This window comes from Monodelphis domestica, chromosome 4, assembly GCF_027887165.1.
Source record: "Monodelphis domestica isolate mMonDom1 chromosome 4, mMonDom1.pri, whole genome shotgun sequence".
Taxonomy (NCBI): Eukaryota; Metazoa; Chordata; class Mammalia; order Didelphimorphia; family Didelphidae; genus Monodelphis; species Monodelphis domestica.
The window spans coordinates 53659611-53673891 of NC_077230.1; positions in this window are offsets into that span (position 1 = coordinate 53659611).

The window sequence follows — 14281 nt, forward strand, 5'->3', positions numbered from 1 at the left end:
TAGGTGGATGTCAAAAAAGCATCTCAAACGGTGAGATGTGTAGGTCTCCTCTAGGCCTGCTTCTAAGATAAAATAGGGCCAGAGGTAGGATTTCAGGCCATTTTAAATGTGTCTCAGTGCATAGTTTTCCAATCATAATTTTAAGTTCTTTGTTCATTCTTTCCTACTATTTGGAGTGGAGAAAAAACTGGAAAAGGTTATTTAATATCAACAAAATCAATACAATCTAAGAAGAATCATCTTCATTATATTGGGAAGTTCCTTGGGCACCCTCCTGAAGAGCACCTCTCTAAGGGTCATTAGCACCTCGAGTATGTTTTGGACGAGCTCCATTTCTCATATTTTGTTGTTGGGTGTTATCATTATTATTTTCTTCATTTTCAGCATTGTCATTATTTTCCCAATTCCTATTTCTATAATTTTGGTTTCTAAAGTTCTTATTTATATATTCATTATAGTTATTTCCATAATCATTATTATAATTTCTAAAATTTCTAAAATTCTGGTTTCTATGACCATTATCATCTCTATAGTTTTTCTGGTTTCTATGACCATTATCATCATTTCTATAGTTATTATTTCTAAAATTGTTATTATTAAACTGCATATTCCTTCCAATCATCTTAAGAAAGGTTATACATTCCATCATTTTGTGGCCCTTCTTCTCACAGAAGTGGCAAGTTACTGATTTATTTGTGAATTCCCGCAAAGGTGCTATAGTCTCTCCTTTATTTTTCAATCGTCTCCTTAACATTTCAATTTCTTTCTTTAAATCTTCCACTGATGTATTGTCTTCCTCAGGTCTTTTTACACGACCTTTATAAACATAGGTTGCTACTCTCCTCAATTCTTCAAGGTCCAAAGAGTCCCAATTAGGACAGCTAGTTCTAAAGTAGTCTTTTACCACTGAACAACAATTCTTAACAAATTGCCTACGTATTTGTCTAATGTCTCTTTCTCTGGATAAATCAAGGTCCATATATGTATTTCCTATGTCAATAAGTCTGTCCATAAACTGGGAGGGTGTTTCATCAATATGTTGTCGGGTTTTTTCAAATTTTGACCATTTTTCAGGTCTATCAGAGCAAGCTCTCTTGGCTGTCAATAATGCTTCTCTGGCCTGGTTTAGTTTTGTGTAATCTAGTTCAACATTTGGGTTCCGATGTGGATCTTCAGTTGGCCAATAATGTCCTCTTCTTCCTCGTTTTTGATTAGCCAGAGAGACGATATTATTTTTCTCTCTCTTTGTTAATAATGCTTTTAATATATTCTCAACATCCAACCAAGTGAGGTCAAAAGTTCTGAATATGTTCTCTAATTTTTTTTATAATTAATATTGGTTCATCCTCAAATGATGGAAGATCTTCCTTCAATTTTTTTAAATCCTCAGGACTAAAAGGTGTATGATGTCTTACAGATACCAAGTTTCCATTTTTATTAAAAGTGGGTACTCCCCTTAAAGGAAATAAGCTATCTGAATTATTTGGTACTCCTGTTTCTAGGCTTCTTGCTCCATTCTCAGTGGGGTAAGTATGAGAAATAGAAGAGTTGGGTGCATTAAAGGAGAGGGTTTGTTGTTGTCCCATAGTGCCAGAAAAATCAGAGGTAGGGTGTGAATTTAGGTTGGAATGTGAACTTAAAGTGGATTGTGTAGGATGAGAAGTAGGAGCCAAGGAAGAAGTGTGAAAGGATACAGAGGTGTTTGGATTGGAGGAATCAGTAGGGTGTGAAGTAGAGGGATTAAGATCAGAAATATGGGTAGGGTGTGAACTTAGAGCTGATTGTGTTGGGTTGGAAGCCTGGGTGGGGTGTGAACTTAGAGTTGATTGTGTTGGGTCGGAAGTGTGGGTGGGGTGTGTACTCAGTGTGGGTTGATTAGAATTAGAGTTTTCTGAGGCCAAGGGGGCAGGGGAAGGGGTAGGTTGGTTAGGAGGGTTATTGTCCAGAGCAGGGTGGGACAGAGATTCTGATAATATTCTTAACTCTCTGTTAATGCTTCTTATAAATGCTACACTCTCTCCCTGACTTTCCTCTATAAGCTTGAGTATTTAGTTCTTCAATTTGTTGAATATTAGAGGGTTGGTTTAACTGAGAAGTGAGTTCTTCAAGGAAATACAATATTAAAATTACAACAATCAAAAACTCAGGGGAAAGTAGTATGTCGATTAGATTTTGCCATAAGTTCCATGGGATGAGCCCTTTCAGAGAGACAAGGAATTCTGTATTTATAAGATTGGTCATGGGGCTGATGAGCCAGCTGTTAAGTAAGCTGCAGACCAATGCTTGTACTAAGAAAAGAACAAAGTATTTACTGAAACTCCAGTTGTTAACTAAGTTCTGAACTGTCTGTAACTCCATATTTCTAAAGTAAACACGTGGGAAGCAGGACAAGGTCAAAAATCTTTTCTGGGTTTTTCTAATCTTAATTTAGGCAGCAAGGAGTGAGGAGAAAATGAAGAGTGAACCTCACACCCCACATTTGCTGGGCCAGGTTCTAGACCTGAGCCCAAGCCAACATTTAGATCCTGAGACCCTGCCTGGGCAAATAGAGGTCCAACCAACCCACATCCCTTGAAATACCACAACTGGGGTGATCTGGAATTCCAGCCCAGGGCAGTCTATACTGAAATGGGCTGCTCTGTGTGGGCACAGAGTGAAGACAGGAGTACCAGTCTGGGCCTGTGGTGAGAAATAGATCTCAGTTTGGTGTAGTTGGTAGACCCAAAGGTGTGGGGGAAGGGGGGGAGTGTTCCTGGTCCTCTTGCCAAAATCTCAAGGCAGAACCTCAGAACAGGGCAATCTACTTTGTGCCTTAAAAAATGAAGCTCATAGTGAGATCAAAGGCTTATGCCTAAGCCTGAGGCTACATATTGAACAGTTCCTGACCTGATTCAGCACAGAGTGGGACCAAAATCTTACACCAAAGAGTGAGGCAAGAACTTCAGCTATCAACATCTCAAGGGTTAATTGCATCAGTGGGAGGGGGCTCTCAGAACGCTCAGCCCTTAGGCCAAGGATCCTCAAACTTTTTACACAGGGGTCCAGCTCACTGTCCCTCAGACTGTTGGAGGGCCAGACTAAAAAACTATGAACAAATCTGTATACCTCTGCTGGGATAGCAGAAGCTACAGCACTGGTTGTGATGGGCCTGTCATACCTTGCACAGGCCCATCACCACCAGCACTATACCGGGCAGCAGAATACACAGTGTGGAATCCCCTCCCCCAGATCAATGCTTACCATACTGATGTCTTCCATTTTGCAGCCACATAATCCTTCCATTGTGCGGCCACATAATCACATGTTCTCACAAGGTGCCATGCAAAGGATTATGTCACTGGAAGTAGTACTGTACATGAGGGATGCCACACTTTGTGGCACCACCACATACAGCTCCTCTCACTGACCACCAATGAAAGAGGTGCCCCTTCTAGAAGTGTGGTGGGGGTTGGATAAATGGCCTCGGGGGGCCTTATATGGCCCATGGGCCATAGTTTGGGGACCCCTGCCTTGGGTCATCATACTATGTGGGAAGAACTGAAATTGGCAGCAACCCAGAAAAAAAGCTAAGGGTAGCATCAAGGAAGGACTGAAGCTTAAGAGGGATCCTAACTTCCCAGAGAACAGAGCCTACCTATAAAAAAGTAGGAAAAATGAGCAGAAAATAAAAAAGTACCTAATTCTAAAGAATTTTTATGGAGACAAAGAGCAAGGTACAAACAGAGAAGGGGATAGTGAAAGCAAAGCAAACACATGCAAAGTTCAAAAGAAAAATGTGGAATAGTCACAGATTCTGGAAGAGTTCAAAAAGGACTTAAAAAACAATTGAGAGGCAGAGGAAAAATGGGGGAAAGAAATGGAAGAAATTAAAAAGGACCCCCAAAAGTTGATGGAGGAAAATCAGGTGTTAAAAATTAGAAGGTGAAAGATCTAGGTTTACCATTCAGAGTCACCTATCCAGCAAAACTGAATATATTCTTTTGGGGGGGGAAATGGACATTTGATAAGATAGAAGATTTCCAAGCATTCCTGAGGAATAAGCCAGACCTAAACAAAATATCTGAAGTCCAAACACTAGATCCATGGGAAGTCTAAAAAGGCAAATAAGAAAGAGAAAATTTAATGGACTCATTAAGATAAAAGTGTTTGTGTTTCTACATGGAAAGAAGATATATATAATTCTCAAATATTATTCTTAGTTGTAGAACAGATAGAAGGAATATACTTAGAAATAGGGTGGGGAAGTAAGCTGATAATGATATGAAATGTAAGAAAAAATCAAGAGATATAAATGGGGATTGCACTGAGAGAAAAGGAAGGAAGAGATAGAAGGGGGTAATTATATAACATCAAGAGGTGCAAAAAAATTATTACTAGAAGGGGAGGATGAGAGTGGCGACAGGCAATGCTTAAACTTTACTCTCATTGTAACAGGTTCAGAGAGGGAAAAACAAATTTACTCATAGAGGTATAGAATTCTATCTCACCCTACAGAGAAGTAGAAGGGGAATAAGACAAGGGAAGGGGGAGGTAATTGGAGGGAGGGGAGCAGTGGAGGGAGGGAGGGAGGAGCAGTGAAAAAAAAGCAAAAAAGAAATCCCCAAAAGTTTACAGGCAAGATAAATAAAAGTTATTAGGGCCCACTGAGAGGATAGACAGTCTAACACATTACTCATTCAATATTAAGGAAAGAATTAAAGGAAACTAGCAACCTCCAATTAAGGAAGCTAAAAATAAGATCTAACAGTGTAAGGTAGTCAAAAACATTACACAATGGCATTAAGAATTTCTTTTTCTTCAAATTCTTGCTTGGAATTGGTCTCTTGTTTACATTAAGTTTTTATTGTATATACTAAATCATCTTTATGTTGATGTTTTTAAAATAGAATTAATTTTGTTTGGATAAAAGAAAAAAATAACTTCATGGTGATTATTTCTAGAGGCCACAGCCATAATATTTTTTACTTTTTTAAGGTTTATACCACCTGACTAGCAGAATTGAAACCATTTAGTTGCAACTGAATTGCAGACAAAGGCCCAGAGGAGAAGGAGAGCACTTCCCAGATTTTTTAAGACTTAATTTCAAAAGATGAAAGTGAACTCTGTACTTTTAGTGAGGCTTAGAAAAAGAAATATTTGTATAGACTAGGTAGCATGATTTGGGGTTCAGAAAATTTGATCCTTATACAGAGAGGTAATTGTCAAATCCTATCATTATAAGGGATATGTTTCTAGAAATAACTCATGTCAATGATGGCAAATGCCAAATATGAGGATGTATTCTCACCTTTTCTCCTGTTCTAAGTATGTGTGCCCTGTCCTTCTCTCAACACACTTCCCTTCAAGATATTGAAGTGAATCTAAAGCTAATGGAAAATGAGAAAGGCTTAAAATTTAGTCACTCATCTAAGTATACCATAAATTAAATAAATAAGACATTAAATCTTGGATCTGATATGTAAGCACCATGGTATAGTAGAAAGGTGTATCAACTATGAACTCAGAAAAATATTTGGATACTCATTCTCTTACTTAGCAAGGAAACAATTTCTCTAGGTCTTAAACTACTTACATGTAGAATGAGTAGGGCTAGTCCATATGATCTCTACCATCATTTTTGGTTCAAGATCACGTGATTTTAACTTGTAGTGGACCAGAAACTTTGACTCAGCTAAAACTTTTCATATGACTTTAGACTGCATTGTGTAGTAGGGGAGCTAAAAATCTTTAGGACCTGATCAAATCATAACTAAACTCTTCAGTTCATTTTAATAAAGATATTAATGAGTTCAAAGTTGTCCAGAAAAGGGTGACCAGGATGGTGAGAAAATTGGAAACCACACAATACAGGTCTTGGTTGAGAGAATAAAGAATTAATCTTGAGGAAAGAGAGGAGCTGAGTAGATGTTATCTGTCTTCCAGAATTTGAAGGGTTGTCATGTAGAAGTGAAATCAGACTTATTTTGCTTGGTTCAAGAGGGCAGAGCTAGAATCAGTAAATTAGTTGCAGAGGGTTTGGTTTAACATCAGTACAAAATTGGTATTTTCTAACAATTAGAGATTTTCAAAATGTGGGGTGAGTTACCTGAGGAGGTAGTGACTCCTCTTACTAGACATCTTTTAATCACAATTCACATAAACTTTTTTTCACATAAACTTTTGATGAGTATGTTGTAGCAAAAAATTATTGTTCAAATGTAATTTTTTCTACACTAGATTTGGTTAGATTATGAAACACTGAAGTTTTCAATGGGAGTTCCCTTCTGAATCTTGATGAAAGGCTGATTTTCAGTGCTCCAATCATCTACCAAGAAAGTATGAAAGGAAGGTTGACCACTCTGTTGATTGCACTCGTGGTCACTCCAAATCATTTGTTGGAAAGAACTAAGAAAAACTCTTTGGCATCATGCAAGAAAAAAGACAAAAAGAAGTTCAAAAACCAGAATTCCAAGATTTATTAACGTATTTCATAATATCTATAACCATTGTTATTCATAGCCATGAATAAATATGCTCATTGTCAGCTTCCACCTATACTCCAATTTTTTAAATGGTTGAATTAAATGCCCTCAAAAATTCCTTACAACTCTGAATCTTATTATAATTTAAATTGCCAAAAATAGACAACCAGTCAATTTTCATTTTCTTTTTAAACCAAAGTCAGACATTGAAAGCTAGGATAGCATTCAACTCAGGTTATTATTTTTGTAGATGTTAATAAATACCTGAAGAAGAATTTGAAATCTCATTTTTTTCATTGTATTTTTTATTTTACAGTAAGCTACCACAATAATCATGCAGACCTGACAGCTTTCCCCTCTGTTGGAAAATGGTGTGTTTCCATAGGGAAATAGCTCTAGACAGCTGTGAATATCTCCAATACAGCTGCTTCGCCTCCATTATGTCTGACAGATGGAAAACACATAGGTGACTGGAGAATACAAGAGGACATTCATTCTTCTTAGCATGAGATCTGGAATAATTTAAATTGATTATGCCAATTTTTTTATCACTTTCTCATACATATCTTTCACTAGAAACACTCCCATTTATGTTTTTCCTATATAAACATTTGAGATGTTAACTTGAACTTTAGTAATATTTAATAAATGCGTGTTTTACAAAAATTAAAGTTGGCTTATTTTTGACATGTTCATGACAAAAATTCCAAGACTGATTTTTTTTTTTCCATTTCAAGGAGGCAGACTGACCATGAAACATTAGAGTCAACAGATAAATAAGCTGAATGGAACACTGATATCTCAGGGGCTATTTTCTAGGATGTTGAGTAGATTTTTTATAGATTTATAGGGAAACACAGTAAGGAATCAAACATTGAGAAGATGCAGAGACATTTTATTTTAAAGGGAGGAACCATACAAATAAAATCACAGATACTCCAAAGCACCATGTACAATGACCTACCTCTAGGATTTTGCAGTTTTTCTTAAGATTGGGTAAGAAAACTCCTAAGAGTAAAAGAAAGGTTTTTCTCTTTCTTCCAGGTCTTCTCCAGCTCATGTTCCTATTTGCCTTTTCTATGCCCAAATCAAATAAATGATACTGTAATGTGGTCTTAACAGGTCACACATTTGAATCATAATGATAAAATTGATTCATAATGCAGCTTATAAATTTGCTTATTGTGAAGACATTGTGGATTAAATTCCCTGTGGTAAATGTGACATATAAACTGCTACCTAATAAAAGATGAATTAACACTTTTTTGTGAATATTTGAACTGAATAAACTACCAAATTCACTGCCCAGTTCATGTTTTTGTTATATGGAAAAATATATTAGCATTGTAGTTGTTAACACAGAAGATCTAACCTATGTAGGCCTAAGAAAAAGATGGCCTTGGAGCCAGATAGTATTTAACTAAGGGGAACTTTAAGTCATTCACTTATTTACTTACCTATTTTTTTATTTATTTGAATGGGCCTATGGTTACATTGATGTAGGCTGGAGATATTGCCAAATCCTCAGTGTGCCAGACCCTAATATAATTGAAAAATATTGAAGGAGAGAAAGAAACAGAGAAAGAGACAGACAGACAGAGACAGAGACAGAGAAATAGAGACAGAGACAGGAGAGAGAGACAAAGACTGTTAAAAATATTTTTAGGGTAGTGACTTAAAATCTAAATTAATTTGGTCACCAAGGAAATCCCATAATAAAATACCCAAGTCAGTTAGAAGTTTATGGTGATTTTAATTCATATAGAGGAAAGAAATTAAGAAAGAGAGACAGAGAAGAAAAGAGTTAATTTAAACTGCTCCCACTCAGGCTGAGCCAGGCAGGCATTCAAGGCCTTGGCCAAGGGGGCCACCCCTGAGAGCCAAGGGAAAAGGGAATCAGTTTTATCACTCACCACGTGACCATCTCAAGGAAGTTGTCTGAGGGAGCTCCTCCAGGCTCGAATTCCATGATCGAACTGGCTCCCAGGACTGCTCACAGGAAGTGACCAGCCAGAGCCACCTCTCTGGGGAAAGAGCCAGAAGGTTCCTCTGGAGAGAGCCAGTGAATCAAATATATAGCCCCCTTTTACTCTTGTGTCTCCTCCTCTAAATGCCCATTCTTTAGTTCTCATCTTCTTTGATTAGATTATGTGTTTAGAGTTACTTAACACTTCTTTAAGTTCACCTTTTGTGAGTTACTTAACCTTTTTGTGAGTAATTTAACCTTTATAGTTACTTAACACCTTTTTGTTTTAAGATCTTAAAATAGACTTAGCTTAAAGTTCTAGCTTCACTATAAAGTAAGAACTAAGTACCTTCATTATTCAATCAGGAGATTACAATTTCATCCTCTTCATAAAGTAAGATCTAAGTAGGGTGGAGTAATTTTTAAAATTCACAAGACATTCCTGATTTTGTTAAACTAAGTATCTTCATTGTTAAAATCAGGAGATAGCTAAATCCAATCTTCACAGGAGAGACAAGAGAAACAGACAGACAGAGTGTAATAGATATATTTCTGAGGGTGTATATTTGATTGATACTAGATGAATAATGGATCAAGTTTTGCCTACCCTCCTCCTTTTTCCTCCCTCTTCAGAAGCCTTTCAGCCTCCCCTCCCCCCTTCTTTGGTCCCTTCAAGTCACTCAGTGTGAGCTGTGGAGTTTCAATGAAATAGTTCTTAATCTTCTTTTTTAAGCAAGGGGTTTATTTGGGGAAGACAGGACAAGGATGGAGGATAAGGTAAGAGGGGTAGGTTTCCCTATTATCTACAATGAATGATGGTTTGAAGGATATTGAGAGAAATGGCAATTCTATCACAAGCATGAACTAGAATCAGTCTGAGGCATATATAAGGACCTCTGTCCTTCTTCTTCTTTCTTCTAATCAGCCAGGTCATCTCCAACTTGATTTACTCAAGTCCCAGAGATACAACTAATTTCTTCTTTCCTCCACCTCAGCCAAAAGCAAAAGCCTGTCAGCCCAGTCCAGCCATTGTCTTGGCTCCAACTGCTTTTCCTGGTAACATTCCAAATGGAATTTTCATTTGACTGACAGATGATCCATCCTCAGCTTTCTGTCCCTTGCATACATACCTCCTCCACCATCAGAGACAGAAAGAGGAAAGGAGGGAGGGACAGGGACAGGGAGAGGCAATTGAGAGAGGAGGGGGAGAAAAAGAGAGAGGGAGAGAGAAGGAGGAACAGAGAAGGACAGAGACATAATAGAACAAAGATAACATTAATATGTGGTTCCATAAGTCAATATGTTATCCAGGAATTCTTATGTACCTTCTATTTCTATTTGACACCACTAGTGTAGATAAATCCCCTTGAAAATCTCTACCTCCAAAGAATATCAGCAACTCCTCTACATTTGGCAGCAAGGCTACAAAGTGGATAGAGTGCTGAACCTGAAGTCAGGAAGATTCTTCTTTCTGAGTTTGAATCTAACCTGACATTCATTTGCTCTGTGTTACTTAACCTTACTTGCCTCAGTTGCTCATCTGTAAAATAAACTGGGGAAGAAAATAGCAAACTACTCCAGTATCTCCTCCAAGAAGACCCCAGATGGGGACATGAAGAATCAGATGTGACTGAAAGAGTCTAACAAGAAAATTGATAAGTAATTGTGCATTGTATTAAGAGGTTAAGTGGCTTTCCCAGGTCATAAAGATTGTATGTGTCAGAAACAGAAAGTGACTTCTATTTTTTTCTGACCTTCAGGCTTCTCTTTTCTATTCACTCTGCAACACTGTCTCTACTGAGCTTAAAATAAAACATTTCAAGATTTAAAACAGAGGACTGGGTTTCAAAAAAAAGAGTCCTGGCTTTGAATGTTCCTGCCCTGCATCCCTCCTCTTCAGGTAAGTGATCATGGGAAAATCAGAACTTCAGTTTCCTAATCTGTAAACTAAGAGTCATAAACCTTGCATTACTGACTTCAGGGGGTTAATGTGATGAAAATATGAAGCAACTTTAAAATGACATGTAAATGTGAGGCATTTTCAAGATCTGAGGAATAATTTAATTCAAGGAACACTAGCTATCTCTCTGACCCAGTTCTGGACCTTGGACAACAAATGGAAAAATGAGAATACTGTTCTTAATGAATTTATATTCTAATAAGTAACCACATTCCATGGATTATAATCACAAAATGGTAGAGTTAGAAGGGATTTTAGCAACCACCTAGCTTAGTCCTAACCTTTCATTTTACAGATGAAGAAACTGAGACCTAGAGGGATCATATAAATTTGTTCCGTTGTTTTTTAATTTTAATTAGTAATTTTTGGCCAAAGTCTTAATCCAAGCAAGAGAAAACAGAAGCTGCCTCATAGAGATGAATAGATGAGTCTAGAACATGGGCTTCCTAGCATATAAACTGAGGATCTTTTGGGGGTACCACTTAAAGAGACCCAGACAAACCACAAATTGTTATGAGAACAACTCAAGAGCTAGGTTTCTTTATGTTTCCTTTTTTAAATGTGTTTTTAACTAACAGCAAGTGCCATTGACCAGTTACCCAACCTATTTCAGTGATGTAGGATGAAGTGACAGCAAGCCCACAGTCACATCTCTATTTCCAGTATCAAAGAAAACTCAAAGGAAACACCATGCTGGCTAGGGTCCTTAAGGAGCTTTGGTCTCTATTTTTTGGTTCTGGATAATAGTTTTCATTGCATATTAACCTACTGTCTTTGTGGATTTATCTAAATAGTCTTTTTTTCATCTCACCCACTAGAAAAACTTTGCTTTTCTTCCTTCTTGGTGATTTTCCATAAATTCTACTCATATGAACATGATAGGATCTACCACATAGATACAGTTTAACTATATATGTTATTCATGATCTCAGAACCAAAAAGAATTATCAAATATAATAAAATTACTTCTTCTCCAAAATAAAACTAGAGCACCCAAAACTCTACATAGACATAATTTAAAACCTTTCTTTAGCTAACTTCATTTGGAGCTAGCAAGCATCCCTAATCTACTTTCCCACTCCCATCCACCAGAATTGTCTTTCTGAAAAGTCAGAGGATTTGTGTATTGGAGACATCTTTTAATACTTTTGTTTTCTCTTTATTGTTTTATCACTGGCAGAAGCTTCCCAACCTGTCCTCTGATTTTTGGTATATCCACCTCATTGATTAGATTCTTTGGGGCTTAGATTGATCCTTGCCACTGTTCATGACTAGTAAAATTGGAGTAGAGTTAAATGCAAAAAGAAAAAACAAACAAATAAATAAATAAACCTTACTTTGCCTGTTATTCTTCTAGAGAAGGAGTTCTTTGTATGTATCTATTTGGAGATTTGATAAAGCTTATGGACCCTATCTTAGGAGACATATATATCTTCTAATATACATATATAGATATATTATCTATCTATATTTATATCTCCTAAGAAAGGGTCCATAAGCTTCCTGCCTTCCTTTTTTCCTTCCTTCCTTTCTTCCTTCCTTCCTACCTTCCACAGAAATTAAAGATTGATATCTCAACCTTTACTTTCTGTCTTAGACTCAATACTATATATTGGTTCTAGGCATGAGTGGTAAGAGCTAGGAAATAATGAACGCTACGTGGCTTTGCCAAGGTCACATAGCTAGGGAATATCTGAGGACAAATTTGAACCCAGGACATCTCATCTCCAGGACTATCCCTTACCCACTGAGCCATTTAGCTGCCATCTTAGAATGATGTTTTTAAATTCACAACATATAATGCATAGGTTTGTGAAGGAAATGAATTATAACAAAATATAGTTTAATATTAAAACAAAAATAAACATGTTTATGTTTGAAGTTGAAGTTAAAGAATCTCATTTCTAGCAATATTTGTTGATTATCTACCCAGCTACATTGTATATTCATTTGGCTCTTTTCAGATTATCTTGTCCTTCTAGTTTAGGCTTTCCTAAGATATACAACTAAGGTGTAATATAAACACCACTACATAGGAAAAGATGACCCAAAAGTATCACCTCCTAGAAGTTCTGTACATATTCACTGAAATATAAATGGAAGGACCCTAAGTAGCCATTTAGTCCAAACTAAATTCCCTATTCCCTCTTCCTTGTAAAGTTATACAAATTAGCAAGGAGCAGAGTTAGAATTCAAAGTCCTTTGACAATAGATCCAAAGCTTTTTAAAAAAAAAAAATTGCAATTCTTATTCCTTTATTTTTGTTTTAGATTAGACACCACAATTTCATTAGGGAACTCCTAATGACTAAATTCCCTCTACCAATGCAGATGGATAGACTCTTCTTTGCAATCTCTAATCTAAGAAAGTTGTCTGGGGATACTGAGGTAAGTGGCTTTTCTCACAGTCAGAAGTTGAGTTCAGAAGTGGAACTTAAAACCAAAAGCTCTTTATTGTGAAGTCAGTTTTCTAACTTTTATGTCACTTTTCCTCTACTAACACTCTCATTTTAGAGATGAGTCAACTAAAGCTCAGAGTTTTTCCCAGTCATCCAGGGAATTTGCAGCATAGTTGGTACTAAAATCCTGTGTCTCTTGATTCATTCTTTCCATTTTTTTCAGATCATATTTGTTTCTGAATACTTATTGATAATTCTGTAGCTTGTCTTCCTTGACTTCCAAGGTTCTGTATCCTACCTGTCTTGAGGCACCAAGATGTAATCATTTCTTCCTAAGAAGACCCTTAAGCACCCAGGTTTTTGGCAAATAATTGATACCAGTCTACCCACCACCTGTTTTAACCTTCTGGTTCCCAGACCTTCAGCTTATTTTTTGACCTCTGTCAGTACTAGACCATTGACCCCCTGAATGGACCACATCTGTTCAGTTTCCTTCCAAATTTGGCTTCTGTTTGACCAGATTAGCTGCTTATGTCCCAATATAACATTTAGAAGCTAAAAACTTTTTTTTTAGGTAACAAAGTTAGTTGACTGGTTTAATATGACCCCAAAAGGGCCAGAGAAAAGTCATCAAATCCCAGAATTTTATCGAATTTAGCTTCAAGGTACCATAGAGGCACTCTAACCCAAGCCTTTCATGAACAAGAAATCTGAAGCCTATTGACTTTCTCTGGGTAATATCACTGTGCTGGAAATGCCATGATAGGACTATTGCCCTATCTTGTACACCATGAAAATGTGAGAGAAGACTAATTTTCCCATTTGGAGAAAGAAAACAAATCTTTTCAAGAAAGATGATTTAGGGGCCAAGTTAGGAATTTCAAAGAATGGGAATTTTGATAAAATGAAAAGAAATTGTTTTAATAGTGGGCAAAATGGGTATGTTTCTTATAAGTGGTATCAATAAAAGGTCACCTTGCCCCTACCACGAAAATTTAAAAAGCCAAAGGCTAACCATCTGAAGTTAATTGAGTAATTTATCAGGTTAGGGTTATTTTTAAAAAAAGTACATAAAAAACCTAACTAGATAAAGGTCTACTAGAAGGAAGGGCATATGAATATGTATACTAATTAGTTAGAGAGGAAATGTGAAAGGGAATGGAAAACTCTTGACTCCTAAGGGCAGACACTAGTCAAAGAAGCATTGACATACAATGTAAAGATAACTATCTTCATTGTTGTTCTCTTGCTCAAGCCATCCTTAGACTTTATCAGAATTAAAATGCCTTTGATTTTTCCCAGATTTTATACTGTTACAATTTTAATAAATATTTTCTGACATTTTGCAGTCTATGTTCTCTCTTCCATCCTTCCTTCTTCCCCAAGAAGGCAGTATTGTACAATACATAGTTCCATGTCCATCGTGTTGTGAAACAAGGTTGCTTATAATAGAGAAAAATTCATAGAGAAAATAAAATGAAATAAGACATGCTTGA